This window comes from Camelina sativa, chromosome 5, assembly GCF_030686135.1.
Source record: "Camelina sativa cultivar CO46 ecotype springtype chromosome 5, ASM3068613v1".
Lineage (NCBI taxonomy): Eukaryota > Viridiplantae > Streptophyta > Magnoliopsida > Brassicales > Brassicaceae > Camelina > Camelina sativa.
In genome coordinates, this window is record NC_141884.1 from 7,254,921 (window position 1) to 7,274,231 (window position 19,311).

Below are 19,311 nucleotides of genomic sequence, written 5' to 3' on the forward strand. Positions count from 1 at the left end.
TACAGTTGCAGGTTGATCCCCATGACGTCGCTTGTTTCGTTCTCTACATATAGCATAAAATTGTAGTTTGAAAGGCATATCGCAGTATGAATTGATGTGTCTGACCATAGTTGGAGCCGGAGATCTCGACCAGCAAATCTCCAAAACAAGAGATATACCGCTGTTGGGTGAGTCCACAGATAAGCGTTCTCCAGATTGAGGAAGTGAACTGACAAGAGAAAAACATATGGTCTCGAGTTTCCATTTGGAAAATATATTGTATTATTTAAAGCTCCTCTTCTCACAATCTATTATCTATATACAATAGTGGATAAGAAGATAAAGCACTAATTCAATCTTTAAAGAAAGCAAGTATATATAGATCACATAGTCCAGAGTCTACTACATATGAAGGAAACTTATTTCGTGATTGAAGAAGGGTACGATTCCATTTATTGAAAAAAAAAAAAAAAACATTTGACACATTGTTTCGAGTATTTAGCAACTTAGCATTATCTTTCGATCTAAGTACAACAGAGCCCAATATGGATTAAAGAGTTCATTTTACAAGTATCACTAACAACAATTTAACCGAAAGACAAATATATATGGAGAAATTAGAACCGAAGAAGAAGCAACGAAACACGTACCTTTGGTAAAAGTGGAAAATCAACAAAAGAAATGCTTTTTCGCAATATTAACAGAAACCAGCTTTTTTGTTCCCACAACACACAACTAAGACCAACTGGACTAATATAAATATACGTAATAAGACTTTAACTGTTACAAGCTTTTTTGGGATGAATCAGCGTTGGGTATGGAACATATAGCTACAACATATTTTGAGAATTTGTTTAAGAAATCCGACGGTGGTGGTATTTCTGAGATGTTACAAGTGTTGAATCCGATTGTTACGGTAGACATGAAAGCAAGTAACCGAGTCATAGCTACTAGCTCTGCAAAAATCACCATACCGTGCTTTTGCATAACGATAAGGAACTCGATGATAACTTTAGAAGAAGGCCTGATCATAACCTGCCTCTTTCCCCTCTTCTCTGCATTGTACATGCTCTGAACTCTGAAGAGCGTCATTGAGGACATCGATTCTCACCACTCTACATTGAAAACTGTAAATCATAAATAACAAAACTGAGCTAATTGAATCTTAGGCTTATCTAAAACAACTCGAAACAGCATCAATCATCTCCAAAGCTTTGAACCCTAGATTCTGCAGAGCATTAAATTGGGAATACAGCAAGCAACCACAACATAATTCACAAATCCATCTTATCCTTGACCTGAATTTTAGAATGCTTGCTAAAATCAAGCAAATCGGCCATAAACACAACAAATTTTGTTTCATGCTCACCTTAATCATCGAAAACGATCGCTCGCTTGCAAACTCATATTATATAGTCTACAAAAAAGGTTGTGTACTTCCGTTTTATTATATAGGGGATATGGAAACGAGAATAGTACAAAATGGGAATGGACAGGACGGAACAGAACGACATTATGGCCTCTCCTAAATATTTGTATTTTTCTTAAACGGGTTTTAGTCGTTTTTATTGATTTTATATCAAATTATAATATTTTACGATATTAATAAAAATTTAACCAACTACTAATCCGGTTCAATTTGATATTGGTCTGATTGTTGGATCATTCTGAGTTATAAAATATTAGTGCAATCATTATTATTTAAATTTTTCAAACAATAATAAATTAGATTGAAACCAAATGAAAAATCAAACTAAATACTCAACTAATATGAGTTCGAATTTAGATATTATATTAAATATATTTATATAAATATTATCTCACATGTATGTGCATAAATACATTTGTCATGCAATAGGAATTTGAGATCATGTATAAGACATAACAAATATTACATTCTTTCTCAAAATATTTATATTTGTTTCAAACGGGTTTTAGTCGTTTCAGACGAGATTTAATCGTTGTGAACATAACCATATTTGGTTTTATAGTTCATGTGTTTAATGGATCTCTAATGGACCATTAATGAGGTTAAGGTTTTATTTTGGTATGACCCCTAGGTCATTCCAAAAATTAAATTAGTGATGAAACCATCATTATTTCATAAATTTAAACCAAAAAATTTGTATCAAAAAAAATTATTAACAAACATAACCCCGCACGGGTCCGAACCTAGTATATGTATATATTACTAACCTTCTCCGCCGCATCTTTAACAAAAAAAAACCCTTCTCAACCGCATACGTACTTTAAAGAGCACAATGTCAGTTATATATAGGCTCTGATTGGTAACATGAGTTACCATTGAGTTAAGACTTTATTCATAGATAACTCAAAAATGTTACCAATCATGAATAATTTTTTTTTTTTTGAAGTTGAAGTTGAATTACAATGTGTTATAGTTGATGTACAACTTTGAGTTAGGACCTTTGTTAAATTGTTACTTCAACAGATTATTCAACATCGTTGAAAATTTCATGCATTATAGTTGAGTTAGATAACTACATCAAACTGCCATTTTTACCACATAATTTTTACTGCAGCTTACATCAAATTATAACTCAACTTTGATAAGTCATGTTACCCAGTCAGAGCCATAATTAAGAAAGAATTTAAGATTGAAACCGTTTTGAGCTCCTCTTCTCATACACGCACGCTAATTAATAATATAAGAACAAAAGTACTGATTAATGGTCTTAGTGGATAAGAAGATAAAACAATAATTCAATCTTTAAAGCAAGCAAATATATTTTTTATTGTAGTGTTAGCACCTACCATAACAATAATTCAATCTTCTAGTAATTTTCTTGTAGTGTTAGAACCTACCATAACAATAATTAGAAGGAAGCATTAAGCAAAATACTTGGAGAATATCTTTTACCTGCAATTAAAAAAAAGAAGGTAACTACTGGTAATTCACAAAATTAATCATGATATATATTTTGACCTCAATTAATCATGATATTTTGATGTTTTTCTTATTATGAATTAAGAAAAAGAAACTAGCTGTTGTCAGAAACACTGGGAATGATAACTTGTTTGTCAAGCAAGGCACAATGACTTTCCACAGATGAGACGGAATGCACATGAGCTTCTCTAGGTCAGCAAATATTTATACACAAATAATATCGACGTAGCAGCAACACAGGAACATCTCAAATCGGACTCCAATGCAATCCCATGGCATCCTCAGGCGTCAAAGATACTAGCGGAAGAGTATGATACGCCCTAAAATACGCTATCCATTAAAAGAGAAATAATAATAAACAATTAATATGTCTATCTAACTCACTTGTTTTTAATTATGTGACATCAAACGTAGCTAAGAGAATAAGAGCAAACTTATATTTAAGTTTTGATTTAGTTAGGTCTCCTTTTTTCTTTGGTCTGACTCTTCCCTAGTCCATTGACTTTTCACCCTAAATTACTTGTGCCTAGTTACTAAACAATCAACCCTGTCTGTATACTTAAAGAGCACAACTATGATTGATATATTGTATATTTTTTTTTGTATGAATGTTAATTCAATCAAAAAAAAGAACCCTGTTTACATTAGATGCATCCATAGTCTTATTTTTGGCAATTGAAACTAGAGATTGAATGTGAGAGAAGAGCTAGTGAACAGAAAGATGAGGCCGCCGGGCAGCGAACCATTTGCACAAAGCATCGTCGAACTTGCCTTGCGCCTGTAGAGACAGTAGCCTATTACGAACAGTGGTGTCAATGTCCTTTAATGGCTGAGATACAGTTGCAGGTTGATCCCCATGACGTCGCTTGTTTCGTTCTCTACATATAGCATAAAATTGTAGTTTGAAAGGCATATCGCAGTATGAATTGATGTGTCTGACCATAGTTGGAGCCGGAGATCTCGACCAGCAAATCTCCAAAACAAGAGATATACCGCTGTTGGGTGAGTCCACACAGATAAGCGTTCTCCAGATTGAGGAAGTGAACTGACAAGAGAAAAACATATGGTCTCGAGTTTCCATCTGGAAAATATATTGTATTATTTAAAGCTCCTCTTCTCACAATCTATTATCTATATACAATAGTGGATAAGAAGATAAAGCACTAATTCAATCTTTAAAGAAAGCAAGTATATATAGATCACATAGTCCAGAGTCTACTACATATGAAGGAAACTTATTTCGTGATTGAAGAAGGGTACGATTCCATTTATTGAAAAAAAAAAAAAAAAACATTTGACACATTGTTTCGAGTATTTAGCAACTTAGCATTATCTTTCGATCTAAGTACAACAGAGCCCAATATGGATTAAAGAGTTCATTTTACAAGTATCACTAACAACAATTTAACCGAAAGACAAGTATATATGGAGAAATTAGAACCGAAGAAGAAGCAACGAAACACGTACCTTTGGTAAAAGTGGAAAATCAACAAAAGAAATGCTTTTTCGCAATATTAACAGAAACCAGCTTTTTTGTTCCCACAACACACAACTAAGACCAACTGGACTAATATAAATATACGTAATAAGACTTTAACTGTTATGAAAATAAACTTTTAAATTCTATTCTTAATTTTTTTTTTGGACAAAGCTGAACTTTAATCTAATTAAATTCACATATCCGATCCGTTTGTTTATTTATTGTTGAGCAATCATAATGAGATATTTTAGTTCAACGTGAACTGTATAAAAACTTGTTCAATCTACTAGTCTTTGCGGCAAATTAATGATAGAGATTGCGATTTTTCCTACTCCTATATATATAAATGCTTAGCTAAGATATATAATCTTTTGAATTTTAACATTAGGTGTTATATATCTATATGTTTTTACTTGTTGAATTTAAAATGCTAAAAACTTTTTTTGTGTATGTACAAGTATTAAAGTATATATAGGATATATGTATGGCATGCATATGATACTCTGGATAATTAAAGAGCCTATATAGAACTCTCGTCAAAGCTGTCTCTCTTCTCTATTTCGAAAAGTATTCTTTTTTTTTTTTTTTGATTCATGAAAACAGGTTGCTGAGACAACACTGATCATGAATACTTGCTTTGACGACATACATACAATTCTAATTATTTACACCAAAGTAAGTCATCAAATTAGTAAATTTAGCGTGTCCATGAAGCTAAACCACTCGTTCATGTCCTCCTCGATGCTTTGACTATAGGAATACATCAGTTTAACTCCAAAGCTGTGCCTACTCACAGCAAATGGAAATATTCGCCTACGGTCCCAAATTTTTGAAAAAAACTTAAGATGCTATATTTAGTGCTAGTGGTTATAATATGAGAATTACCGATTTAGTAACGTTAGAGGTTAATACAAATATTAAAGGAAAGTAGGCGAAATCCTCAATACAAAGAAACTTAAAGGGGTGTTATTGGAGATGTAATTTATAAATCCATATGGAATTGTAAATTCTAGAAATCAAAATATATGGATTTTAAAATAACATGTTTTATCCTTGGATTTGAATCCTTCTATTTTACACTTTCAAATCCATTCAAATCCATTTAAAACATAATGTGGATTTTGAAATCCAAAAACAAATCATTGAATGAATAACATGGGATTTTAACAAGTATTTGTAAATCATGGAACCAATAACCCATCATTTTGATAAGTATTTTAAAATCAATGATTGAATAACACATGATTTTTGTCTGGATTTCCAAATCCATTAAAATCATAGAACCAATAACCCCCTCTTAGGTGTATTTAAATTCTCGCACATAAGTTAAGAACTCAAGATTGTTAATTCCTTCCTCTTGTCTAAACTCTATTGTATCCGTTACTTTTCTTTTTCTTTCATTAATTTTACTTATTTTACATTTTACCAACTTCTTTTTAGTTATCTTTATCCAATATTATCAATTATTTTATATATTAGATATTACATTTTAAATATCAGCATAAATTCATATTCATATTGATTTTTTTACCAAAACTATATTTTGTTTGTTAAAAATATACATCAATGACACAAAATGACACTAACACAAATCACTAGATTACACAATATGATTATTCTCATTTCTACGTTGTTTTGTTTTATAATATTTTGTGCTTGTTTTTGATAAATTTTTATTTCCTATTGTGATTTTTATAAGTTTTACTTAAAAGTTTATAAATTTGTTACAAAAATTAAAACATTAAATATGTCCTATATTATATTTGTTTGTGTATTATTTGTATATTCAAGTTAAACCAGCTCATGACTCCACAAGTGATTAGATTCTTTGTCTACTTCTTAAAATTAAACCGCGCATGCATGGGATATATCCGGTTGATGAGGATGAGAAAATTACTATTATGATTGTGGTTTTTCTTTTACCTCTTCCGCCTTGTGAAACTCTGTCGAAGTAGCGAGTCGTCTGAAAATAACATTTCGTTTGTTTGAAGGATCTGGGATTAAACTCTGTCGAAGGAGGTTAAACTCTGTCAAAGCCAAGCCATCATGCATGCATGGTCGAGAAAGAGTATGTTGCTTTTACTTTGTTTTAGAAGATTTGGGTAACACAACAGGAAAATGGGATGTACGTGGATATGATGCTTCCTCTCCTTACAAGTTACAACTCACTTCAGGTTTATAACAACACTTAATCCTTAAAGATCTATATGCTCTTCAAATTCTGGGACTTTTAGTTTTGATTTTGAGTCTGTTTTTTGCTTGCTTGCAGAGCAAGTTCTTTGAGACACAAGTTTTGAGATAGTAAATTTAGCGTGTCCATGAAGTTAAACCACTCGTTCATGTCCTCCTCGATGTTAGGACTATAGGCATACGCCAGTTTAACTCAACCAGCTGACTCTCCACAAGTGATTAGTTTCTTTGTCTACTTCTTAAAATTAAACCGCGCATGCATGGGATATATATAATAAGATATATTTGTTTCCTTTTCTAAATATTTTAATGTATAAACTATACTGATTTTTAAAAAATGTTAAATAATGATACTAGTATATTAATACTCACCAGAATATAATATACTATTTAGTAATTTACATATAGCAGTCTTAATTCAAACCCTAAAAGATTGCCCAAACAAGAAGACGACCTTAGATGGAGATTCCTCCTATGGATGTGGTGACGGATGAGATCCTTACGAAACTGCCTGCTTAATCTCTTATGAGGTTCAAGTGCGTCTCAAAACTTTGGTCATCGTACATCAGCTCACGATATTTCAGCAGCCGTTTCCACTCGTTCCCATCCCGACCGCGTCCTCGACTTTACATGTGTTTGCGGGATATGATATCAGTGACCATTGGCTCCGGACACTACGTCTTCTTGCTTTGTAGTTGACCACGATCTGACCATCCCACAGCGGGGAGGCTCCATCTTGCAATATCATCCTGGCTTCATATGTTACACCTCTTGGGGAAAGCCGCGGATCAAAGTGAGCGTCTTCTTAACGTGATGCATACGGGATAAGAGTGAGATCGTCTCGTGTACTTCCACGTACACTTGAATAAATTACACCTCTAATGCAATATTGTTTGTGAGTGTTGGGACTACAAACACAGTTTAATTATCACTTATTTTATTTGTTATTTTATATGATACTTAATTTTATATAGTTTATGGTCATCAAGCACTCTCTCTAGAAAAATAAGCGATTTCCATTCACACCTCTACTTGTCTGTTGAGTTCTTCTTCAAACCTTACAAATTATATGGCATCCCTCCATTTTGTCAAGAAGAGAATGTCAAATTTGGTCAGTCTCATTTCTCTTCTTTTTTTCTCTGAATGTTTCTCTCTCGTTTGTGATTCAGCCACGGTTCCTTGTTCCGTACGAGCTAGTATATTTGGCTCTGTGACGACTGTGACAGACCTGAAAGTCAACTTAAATTTTAACTTTAAAAAAAAGTCATCCTCAAATTGTTTGAAGCCTGAAAGAATCCCTACTATTATTTTGAAACACAGTTTATGGACTAAACCTTCGTTTTGTAAGAAATTACAAAGGTATGCCATTGAAGTTATACCAAATAATATATCTTCATTAAGGGTAAAAACAAAATTTTGTTCATATCCTAAACGGATAAACACGCGGATCCCGGGTCGGATTTTTTAAAATGGCTTTTTCACGTCTAAATAATAAATAAAAGCAATACATTGTGTATTTTGTTGAGAAAATTCTAATAGCATATTGGTCCAATGAAGCTCAAATATTCCGGAAGGTGCCAAGTTCGATGCACCTTAGCTACAATTTTTGTTGTTTCCAATAGTTATCCCACTACGATTTTTTTGGGAATTAGTGAGGAAATCTTATTTCCACAAATAAGCGGATTACACAGATCAAATATAGCACTTGCCATATATGCTTCCAAAACATGAATATTATAGTTTCCATGTTTGCTTCCAAATATAATTTAAATTATTTAAATTACCATATTCCCATAATATTACCTTTAAATTTGATCTTGATATCTGAGTTTCTTACAAAAATATAGGAATGTATATAATTTCAAAATCCCGAATATAACTGATTCCGTGATTAGTTGTTTTATCATTCATATTTAGATATCTTCCTGAAATTTCACGCATAACAGATTCAGGCATTTTTTAGTAAGTTGTTACTAATATTTTCCTACTATCCTATTTTTAATTTCTATATTTTAACGTTTTAAAGTAAATAAGATTTTTCTTTTATTTGTTATTCAAATTAAATTTGTATCCTATTTTCATGATTGATTCGTATGAGTGATTTCATTCCATATACGTAAGATATTCTTTAACTAACAATATATATACGTTGACTATTTACTCAAATTATAATGGTATATATATTCGATTTCATATGCTTCTAAAATTTCGAGAAATCTGTTGTAGTATAGCTTTGCATCCAATCAATTCATTAATTACCTATCAAAATATATTTTCATAATCCCGCTTAACTTGGTAGCAGTTCCAAATTTGATAAACTGGATTAAATGCGTGTGCAAATTATTGAAAAAATTAGAAAACCTACTCCTTATTTAAAAATCTATATATACCCTCCTATTCCTGACTCTTCCATCACCGGCTCACATTCGCAATTTACTTCCTACTCCACTTATATCATATTAGCAATTTACAGATGTTGATCTTATATGCGAATGTGAAAAAATGGTGAGTAAGATCAGTTTTTTTTTTATTGTATGTTATGACATTCAACCATTAGCACATAATCATGCTTTTACATTGTCCGGGTTATCTTTAATAATATGTTATTGTGTGTGTGCAGGTAACTTGGTAAATGGTAAATGGTTGCTGTCGAGGTCCAACCATATTATAATATCCAACACCATGAGTTAGAAAGGTTCAGTTTCAATTATCGAAATTCGAAACATATATATACAAATGTTTTCATAGTTAGACAGAAACATAACTCTAATGATATCTTATATGAATGCATGTGGTTTTAGTATTTTATTTGGCAAGTACAAACTAACTAAGCAACCCAACATTTTAAAAAAGATTGCAAACGAGGTGACAACAAAAAGCATAAACGTAGTTAAGTTTCATTTCCTATTTAAAACTATGTTGGTAGTTTTTTTTGTTTAGGTTATATCTTTCTTATTTTTTCTTTGTATTTCTCTTGAACATAAGCAGACAAAATTCATGAAAAAGCCTAATATACCGAGAGGTGATAAAGATGAAGACCACAACAACAAAAAACGGCAACAACATCGACAAGGTTTTTGCTAATTATAATAATATATAAAAAATTTAAATTATTATGGTTTATATGATTTTTAAGGTATGCTGTCACTGTGGAAGCAGGGATGTGTGAGTCGAGGAGCCAAAAATTTAAGGTGAGTTGTGAGCGAAGATAACTATTTCAACCTTTGTCACACCAAATGTTCCCCCGATAGTAATTGCGACGGATGCTTTTGATGTTGCTTCTGCCAAAAATTTGGTCATTCCAATCATATATCAAATTTAGTCAACTATTTATTAAGCAAATTTATCAATAAATTTATCTTCTTCCTGCTTAGTGTGTGTGCATTTGTTCTATAAACACTAATAATATTTGTCCCCTATTATCTCTTGGGTATTAATAATATTTGTCTGTAGTAACAAATTAACTTATTAAATTTTAGTTCATGTATCTATCGTAAGCAAATAAATATATATATTCGCATAACAAATTAACAACCAAGTGAGTCAATAAACAAAAGTTTATGTAAAAGTTGGCTTATTTGGCTTTGTTAGATCTTTGCTTATTCAAATTATCTTTGCACATCCTTATTCAAAGGATCAAATCAAGAACATGACATTGTTTCAGTGAGTTGCTTATTCAAAATAATTTAGTTAAAAGGATCTTTTTCAAATTATCTCAAATTATCTTCCAAGTATTAAAATCTAATTGACTCACTTGGTTAATTTGAATAAGCAAAGATCCTTTTTCAAATTATCACATTATTTTGTAGGGTACTTGGAAGTTGGAATCTAATTTCAACTTTTAATTTAATTATTTAATTATGAGAATTTACTTTACAAAACATGACATTGTTTCGTAAATAATTGCATGTTAATGTTGTTGATATCATGACTATTTAATTAATCTACAAAAAGTAAACACATATATTTGCTATTTTTTGAATTCAGATTAACACGCTGGTCTAACTGACTTAATTTAATAATAATTTTTTTTATCTTTGCATCCAATTCTATCGATGTTTATTTTCGAATGGGTGAATGTCTTTTAACTATTTTAATAATAATTCAACTTTTAAAATTTGAAAATTAATTTAAAAACACATTTGCATTTAATGGGATTTTGTAGTTAAAGAAATAAATATTAATTTATATTTAAACACACTGTTTTCGTATATTCTGAAAATCAGGAATCAAAGATCATTCTTTTGACTAGCCTACATTATTTAGACATTTTTCAACCAGCTATTTTGTTATAGATATGGATAGTTTCAACATTTAAATATAAAATATAAATATTCCTAAAATAAATCTTATAAGTTTTTCAATTATCAGATTCATATTAAAAAAGAAATATGACAATAACGAATTACTTTGAGACAGGTATATTGAGAATTTTGTATACTTTTGAAAATTTTGAGAATTTCTTAACCAAAATGTTTTAATAAATATTGTCTAAAAAGTAATTATTTCAAAAAGAACGGTTATAGGACACAAAATTTTTGGCAGTGTGAAATGGACAAGACGGGATAGGACGAGACTATATGACATGTAAAAAACTACTTTAAAATTTGTATTTTGAGAGTTTGTGTATTTTTAAAAATATTTTGAGAGTTTTTGAAAATTATGATCTACTAACTATATATAAATTAAATATTCAAATAAAGATTTTATGTACTTCCTCTACTTTTTTTAGCCAAACTTTTTTAAAAAATATTGTCTAATCGAAAATTATTTAAAATATTAAATTTATGGGCATAAAATATGTTTCCAAACTCAAATATGATATTTGGGTTAACACCCTTAAACAAACTGTGAGAAATATTTTTAATAGTTTAGTATACACGTGAAAAAAACACGGGCTCTGTTTGGTTATTATGGATGAATTGCCAAAAATCATATATTTTCAAATTTAATTATCCTCGACACGGGTTGCGATATTCACATATAAACCAAAATATTGACAAAACAGCCAAATAATGGCCAACTAATTTCAATAGAAAATACTAACAACATCTAATTAATTTTTTAATTTCTAAACCATTTTTACATGAAAAAATATCACAATGTGTTGTATCCCGAGATAGTACTTAGAAGACATTAAAAGTCTCAGTGGTTGATGAGTTTTTGTGTATTGTGTTGCCCATACACAAATATATTCTATTTAAAAGTTGACTATGGGACATGTAATCAACTAATTTGGAACGGGTACTTTGAAAATTTTGGGTACTTTTGAAAACAGTAAGATAGTTTTTGAGAATTATAATTTTTTTAGATAGTTAAACCAACTAATTTTTTTAGATAGTCAAAATGAGACGTAGACAATTTCCGATAACCGTTGCTTTTGCAATGACTATCAACAAAAGCCAAGGTCAGTCACTCTCAATTATTGGGTTATATTTGCCTAGACCGGTTTTCACTCATGGCCAGCTATATGTAGCGATGTCCCGTGTAAGTACTAAATCAGGATTGAAAATTCTCATTATGACTCAAAAGAAAAACCTCAAAAGAAAACAAGGAATGTTGTCTTCAAAGAGATTTTCCAAGACATTTGATTCATCTTTATGGATACTTATGTAAGGCTCTATTTTTATTTTGTGTCCACTTTTTAAAAATTTATATATATGTTCTTCGTGTAAATTATTTGACATAATCTTATGTTTTCTTTTGCAGGTTAAATTTCATAATATCACCCATCCAATAAATTTATAAAAAATCCTTATTCATGTACTCCAATAAATAATTTTTATTGCATACTTCCATATTTGCATTTTCATTCTTTTTATTTATTTCTTATAATTATTATATCTAATATTCTACCATTTTATTATTTCCAATTATTTAACCATGTTTATATATATATATATATATATATATATATATACTATTAGAGAAATTTAAAACTTATTACATTCATTATATTCTTGATACATCTTTTAAAATCTTATTGTACATTATTTTAAAATTTAGTAGTAAAAACATATTTCTTATAAAATATGGTTGAAGAAATTATAGTAAAATACAAAATTATATAAAAGAGATATAACACAGCAGCTAATACAAGAGAATACATGAGAGAGATTATTACATATGGAGGGAAGTGGAGTATAGAGACCAGAGGTAATTAGATATGAATAGAAGGGTTTCGGATTCCAAAGTAAATACTCATGTAAATTATACTATCAATATAAAATAACTAATATAGATGTAACTCATACAGTATTAAAAATTTAAAAATATAATAAACGTTTTTGTCCGTGCTGTAGCACGGGTTATCACCTAGTTTAAATATAATGTAGTTTCAAGTCATAAAACGTATATGTAAAGGAAAATACCATGAAGATAATAAATTAAAGAAATGTTTAACAAGAGAAGAGAAGAAGTATCGTCAGATGAATTAAAATAATATGGGGACATACGTACGGTGAAGGAGGAAGATGAAGATCCGTAGAGCTGACTGATCATGGTATATATATTATAGTTGAAATTAACTGATATATTGCTTCTTATAAAACCATCTTCTACTAGTATACTAATACTACTATATCTATATACTATTAATTGGGAAGTACATTTAGGGATAAAAAAAAAATAAACAAAACAGAATTCCATGTATTGTCTTTTCGATAAAAAGTTTGGAGAACAAAAAAAAATAAAACAAGGGTAATTAGGACCTAAAATCTCGGAAATTTAAAAGGCCAAAGATAGTGCTATTCGGATTGCATATAACCCGTTCGGATCTGGTCTTCAAAAGACGCGGATCCTACATTTAAAAAATCATTAAATAATTGAAGACCAGATCTAACAATTGCAATAAATATTTAAAATTAATGAGGAAAAAAGAATATTACCATCAAACTGGCGATATTTGAGGTACTTACCAAATCTCTATTCCATATTTAATTTTTAATATATAAACTGAAATTTAGTTAATATATATCTAAAACAAATCGTTGAAATTAAAGGTACTTACCAAATTTTTATATAATCACTACAAAAAAATGATCATTTTGTATCACTTATTTTGATTATTTGTATTACTTATAATTGATGTAAAAAACATTTACATCACTTAAAGGAATGATTTATAGTACATTGATGCAAATAATTCACATCATGTTTTTTACAACTCATGCAATCGTACATAATATTTGCATCAGTTATTGTAATGATGTTATTTTTGTGTCAATTACAAAAATGATGTTACTTTTAAAATCATTTTATGTAAGTGATTTTAGTATTTGTAACAGTTACAATAATTAACTGATATATATCTTTATATCACTTATAAATAATTGATATAAAAAATGGTATCAAATATAAATGAATTATATTTTTCAGAAATTTATGTAAATTAATTAATTAAATACGATAATATATAAATTAATAATTAAAATTGATAAATTCGTCGTGCACATGATTTACTATTAATTAATTAATTGATTTAAGGTTATTTTTTATTTAAGTTAATTAATTAAATAAAAATACAACTTTTTCATTAATCTTTCTAAACCGATCGTTTGTTACAATTTACAAAATTAAAATTGGTTTACAAAATAACTGGTTAACAAAACAAACTAAAAACCCTAGTTTGGTAGTTTTTTTTTGTGGTCGTCGCCGTCGCTGCCAAGGAAAGAGTTGGCCAATCACATCTCGTCACCGTTAACTACCTTCCCTCGACGAGCAGCGAAACCCGCAGGCCGCTTCCATTGTGAATCTAGACATAACAAACGTCCACCAGCACTCCTCTCTTGTCATCGTCGAAGATTTACAGGCCACATCCTCGTCGGTTTCTTCATCTCTCGTTCTATCTCGAACTAGATCTATATATATAATTAATGATTTATTGTTGTCGGATATTGGTCATGAAACATGCCAAACCTAATCACCACAAAATTACTATAATAAAATGAGATTAAGGAGAAGAACGAATAAGATGATGTGAGGAAGGAGAAGTTGTGAGTAAGGAGAACGACAAAAGAGAATATGGAAACGAAGAAGTTTTGATGATAACAAGAAAAATGGAGAAGCTTTGACAAAAATAGAAAAAGAAAAATTATCTTATCCGTTGGATTTAATCTATGAACGGTGGATAATAGACTAAAGTTCGATCCTTACCACTATTCACTAGCCAATGAAAAATCTTCATTATTTTTTTTTGTTTACGTATTCTAAAAACTAAATTTCTATATTATGTTAATAGTATATTTTATTCTCACATCAATTTTCTAAATGATGTAAATTTTGTATCATTTATCAAAATGATTTTACCAAAAGTTAATAGATACATCAATTATCTAAATGATGTAAGGTTTTACTTTATATCATTTTTCAAAAAGTGATACAAACTATTAAAAATTGTATCAATTTTATTTAATTGATGTTAAACAAGTTAATTAAAACATTAGTTAATACAAATGATGCTAAGTCATATATATTTACTTCATTTATAAATAAGTGATTTAAAATAACATTACTTAGTTTTGTGATACAATTTAAGTGATACAAGACACACATTTTTTTGTAGTGAATATTTGACTCGGTAAATATATGCTAGGTATATTCTCAAATCCACTCACATCGCCTATAAATATTGGAGAGCATCTTGAAGTGGGGGTTATTGGTTTAAGATTTGAATAGAGTTTTAAAGATTTGAAATGTTATGTAGAATCTGGTGTTATTAGATCAAGATTTTGTTAAACTCTATTAAAGTTTAGTGTTATTAGTTTGTGATTTGTAAAAAGTCATTTAAAATCTTAACAAATTTGGGTTATTGGATTCAGACTTTTATAAAATCATTAAAAGTTTTGTGTTATTCAATTAAAACAAAAGAATCTAGGATTGTTAATGAGTTCAATTATTATGTTATTGGTTCATGATTTTAGATACTTTCTTTAAAAAAGCCCACCGCTAGCTGCCCCAACAGACCGTCTGTGGACCCTGCTAGCCCACTGCTAGCCGGCCCAACATACTCCAAGCTGGCCCTGCAGGGCATCGATCCTAACCCATCACTGTGGATATCCCAATCCACCAGTAGGTTATTGGTGCGCCAGACGTTCCTCGAACCTTTGTCGTCACCCTTTAACAACCTTCCCACAGGACAAGCTGTCACCAATTGATCTAAGTCATGGAAAGTATCATAAAAATACAGGGATTGTTTGGAGGACTTTACAAGATTTTAGAAAACTAATCAACAAAACTCTCTAGAAATCTTTAACAATCTTTCACTTATTCATTTTTAATGATTTTGTTGAACTCTTCAAAAATCTTCATAAATCACTTATTCATTTTTAATGATTTTTAATGATTTTGTTAAACTTCATAACATTACTTTCATCTTTTATTTTCGAAATCATTTGCTGCAAACAATGGTTTGCATACATCCCTCTAGCTTATCCCACAAACAATATAGAAAAAAAAACTGGATTTGTAAACAAAAACAGATTCAAACATAAATCACCATGGTTTCTTCTCATGCTTATCTCCAAGGTTTTACTAACTCTTATGCATATTCTTATGATTTTTTGGTTTCAAGGTCAACAATTTATCATATATTTCAACCGTCAAAAACATATTATTTGAAGTAAAATTCTATTTTATTATGGATTCATTCATAGAGTAGAGAAACATATAGATTTCATATTATCTGACACGTATTCTCTATTTCAAATATTATAGGTAACAAAGATTGTGAATGTGCCACGAAATTAAGAGATTTAATCATAGAGAATGTCATAAAAAAAATATGAGCTGATACTTTTCACTTCTTCTTATTTTATTTTGTTAATCAAAATAGTGTTTATATGTTCTTATCATGTTTCATGCCTGTCTTTATAACTATTTTGTGTTGGCGACCTGATTTTGCAGTTTCTGAACTGGGACGGACATGCTGAAGAAAACTTTATAATGAGATCTTATGTTGCCAATTTTTAATGGAAAAATGATTGCCAGCTACTTGATTTATACGCCAACACATAGCCACACATACAAACAATATAAATATCTTATTAACTACGTGAACTATTGTCATCACATAAGGACATCCATAAACAAACATAGGTTATGTGTGCAACACCATAAACATTCGAGGTCTGCTGGAATCCAGCGTTGACCAGAGTTTACCGACGTTGACCAGTATTGACCGGCGTTGACCAGAAAAAAAATATTCAAAATTTTTTTTTTTCTTCTAAAAATAACAATGATTTTGTTTTTATGTATTTTTGATAAATAAATAAAAAAGATAAATGATTTGTATAATTTACAAAAACAACATATAACAACAAAAAAATACAAGAAAATTATTTACCAAAATAAAAATAAAAATAATATGAAAAAAATAATTTGTGGTATATAAAGTAACTAATTTTGTTAAGCCTAGGGGTTAACAACTCTCATTCATCCCTCTTAATTAACAAATCAGAATACAATAATATGACATGTCATATCATATTTTTAAAAAGAGATATTTTATTAATAAAATTATGTCAGTTTGGGTTTACAAAAGAGTGGTTAGGATATACATTTTACAGTTAAACGAAATTATATGTTGGTTTGAGTTTACAAAAAAAGTGGTTAGGGTTTAGATTTTACTATTAAATAAAATTATATGCTTGTTTAGATTTATAAAAGAGTGTTTAGGGTTTAGATTTTACAATTAAATAAAATTATATATCGGTTTGAGTTTATAATAAATGGTTAGGGTTTTAGATGTGATAATTAAAAACTGTAATATAATATTAAAATTAACAATTTTAAAATTGATTGATCAACATATTTTGTTTCTTTAATTAAGATTTGTTTCCTTAATTTAAAAGGGATGAATAAGAGAGGTTCGCCCGTAAGGGTGAACCCACAAATTGTCTGTTTCTTAATACATAAAATATACCAAAAATAATATAATAAAACTATACCACCAAAATTTGATATGTAGTAGATTTTTTCATAAACAATAACAAATTTATATTCTTTCTATTTAAATATTATTTTTAATTTTGTATTTTCAAAAATACATAAAAACAAAAATTATTATTATTAGGAAAAACAAATATTTTTTTGAATATTTTTTTCTGGTCAACAGCGGTCAACACCGGTCAACACTGGTAAATATTGGTCAACGTCGGTCAATACCGGTCAACGCCGGATTCCGGCTAACCTCGAATGTTTATGGTGTTGTAGACATAACATAAGTTTGTTTATGGATGTCCTTATGTGATGACAATAGTTGATATAGTTAACAAAACATTTATATTGTTTGTATCTGTGGCTATGTGTTGGTGTATACTTCAAGTAGCTGCCAATCATTTTTCCATTTTTAATTTAAGAGGATTATAGAATCTAGATCCGGAGTTGTTCCTCATGGATCATAAATATCTTCTTCATTTTTGACAGTGTAAAATTATATTTACAATTAAATTGTAACAAATAAAAAAATCATGACCAATATTTATTTTTCTTTAATCAATCGAGTTAATATTTTGGATATTTTATTAATATTATATTAAATCTCTTTTTCGGTAAGAAACCTAAGAAAACAGAAAATAAATCACTTATTAATAATTATACATGTAACATTCATGTCAATATCCTATACCCATCGAGATCTAATTAATACTACATGTAATGTTTTGTATATTTATTTCCATAAAGTAAAAGATAAACAATGTCGAAGTAGGAAATAAGTTTATAGTCAAAGTATAAAACCATTCATACCATAATTATGCTAAATATAATTGGTTACTTGCCTTTTATAAAAGGTGGAGCGAGTAACAAAAAAAACTTATTTCATTATTAAATTTTATATATTTGACATCGAATCTGTGATATCAAAATTAATAAAAAGGCAAGTAATAACCAATATTACTAACAATAAATAAAATCTTTAATACTAACATTCCATATTAATTATGATCGGTTTCATATATGAGTTAATTCCATAATAAAATCTAAACAGTTCATGTATTTTACAAAACTTGCGTTCGATATAGATTCAAATCACTTTCAATTGAGCATATTCCAATAAAAAAGTGGCTAAAATTTAGGATTTCCAATTTTATTTTTAGTTTTCGATAAACCTTCTAAAATTAATAACAACATAAAATTTATATTTCTTTAATAGAAAACATGTTTTTCAATTTATCCAGCATATAAATGTTTTTAAAAAAAAAAACATAAAAGTATGTTATAACAAAAATAAAAAAAGAAATGTAATCCAATTTAGATGAACCAATATAACAAAAATTAAAAAATCAACTAATTTGCAATATTCTAATATTTCATATGTATATAAATATAGAATAATCTGTAACTTATATTTATGTTTGCTACATACGAGATTTTGAGATTTTTTTGTTTTGTCCCGTCCCATTCCCTATCAGAAGTACAAAATTTATTCTATACTTATAATGTCCGATATTGTGAATGTATTCTCTTATGATATGGGTACTAGATTATGACCCGTGCTAAAGCATGGATTGAAATTCTGTTTGTTTATATTGCTATATAAAATATAATTTATGTGATTGTTTTTAAAAGTTGTTGTGAATAAAACATTATGCAATAAAATCATATGATAAATCGAATATCACTCTTAATCTGCAGAAGAATGATTAATTTTTGAGATTTTATTGCCTATATATGGTTAATTAAATATTCTGTGGAGATTTTATTTTAATTTTTTGAAATATCCTTTTTAAGAGGATCTGAAATCAAGATTTAACTA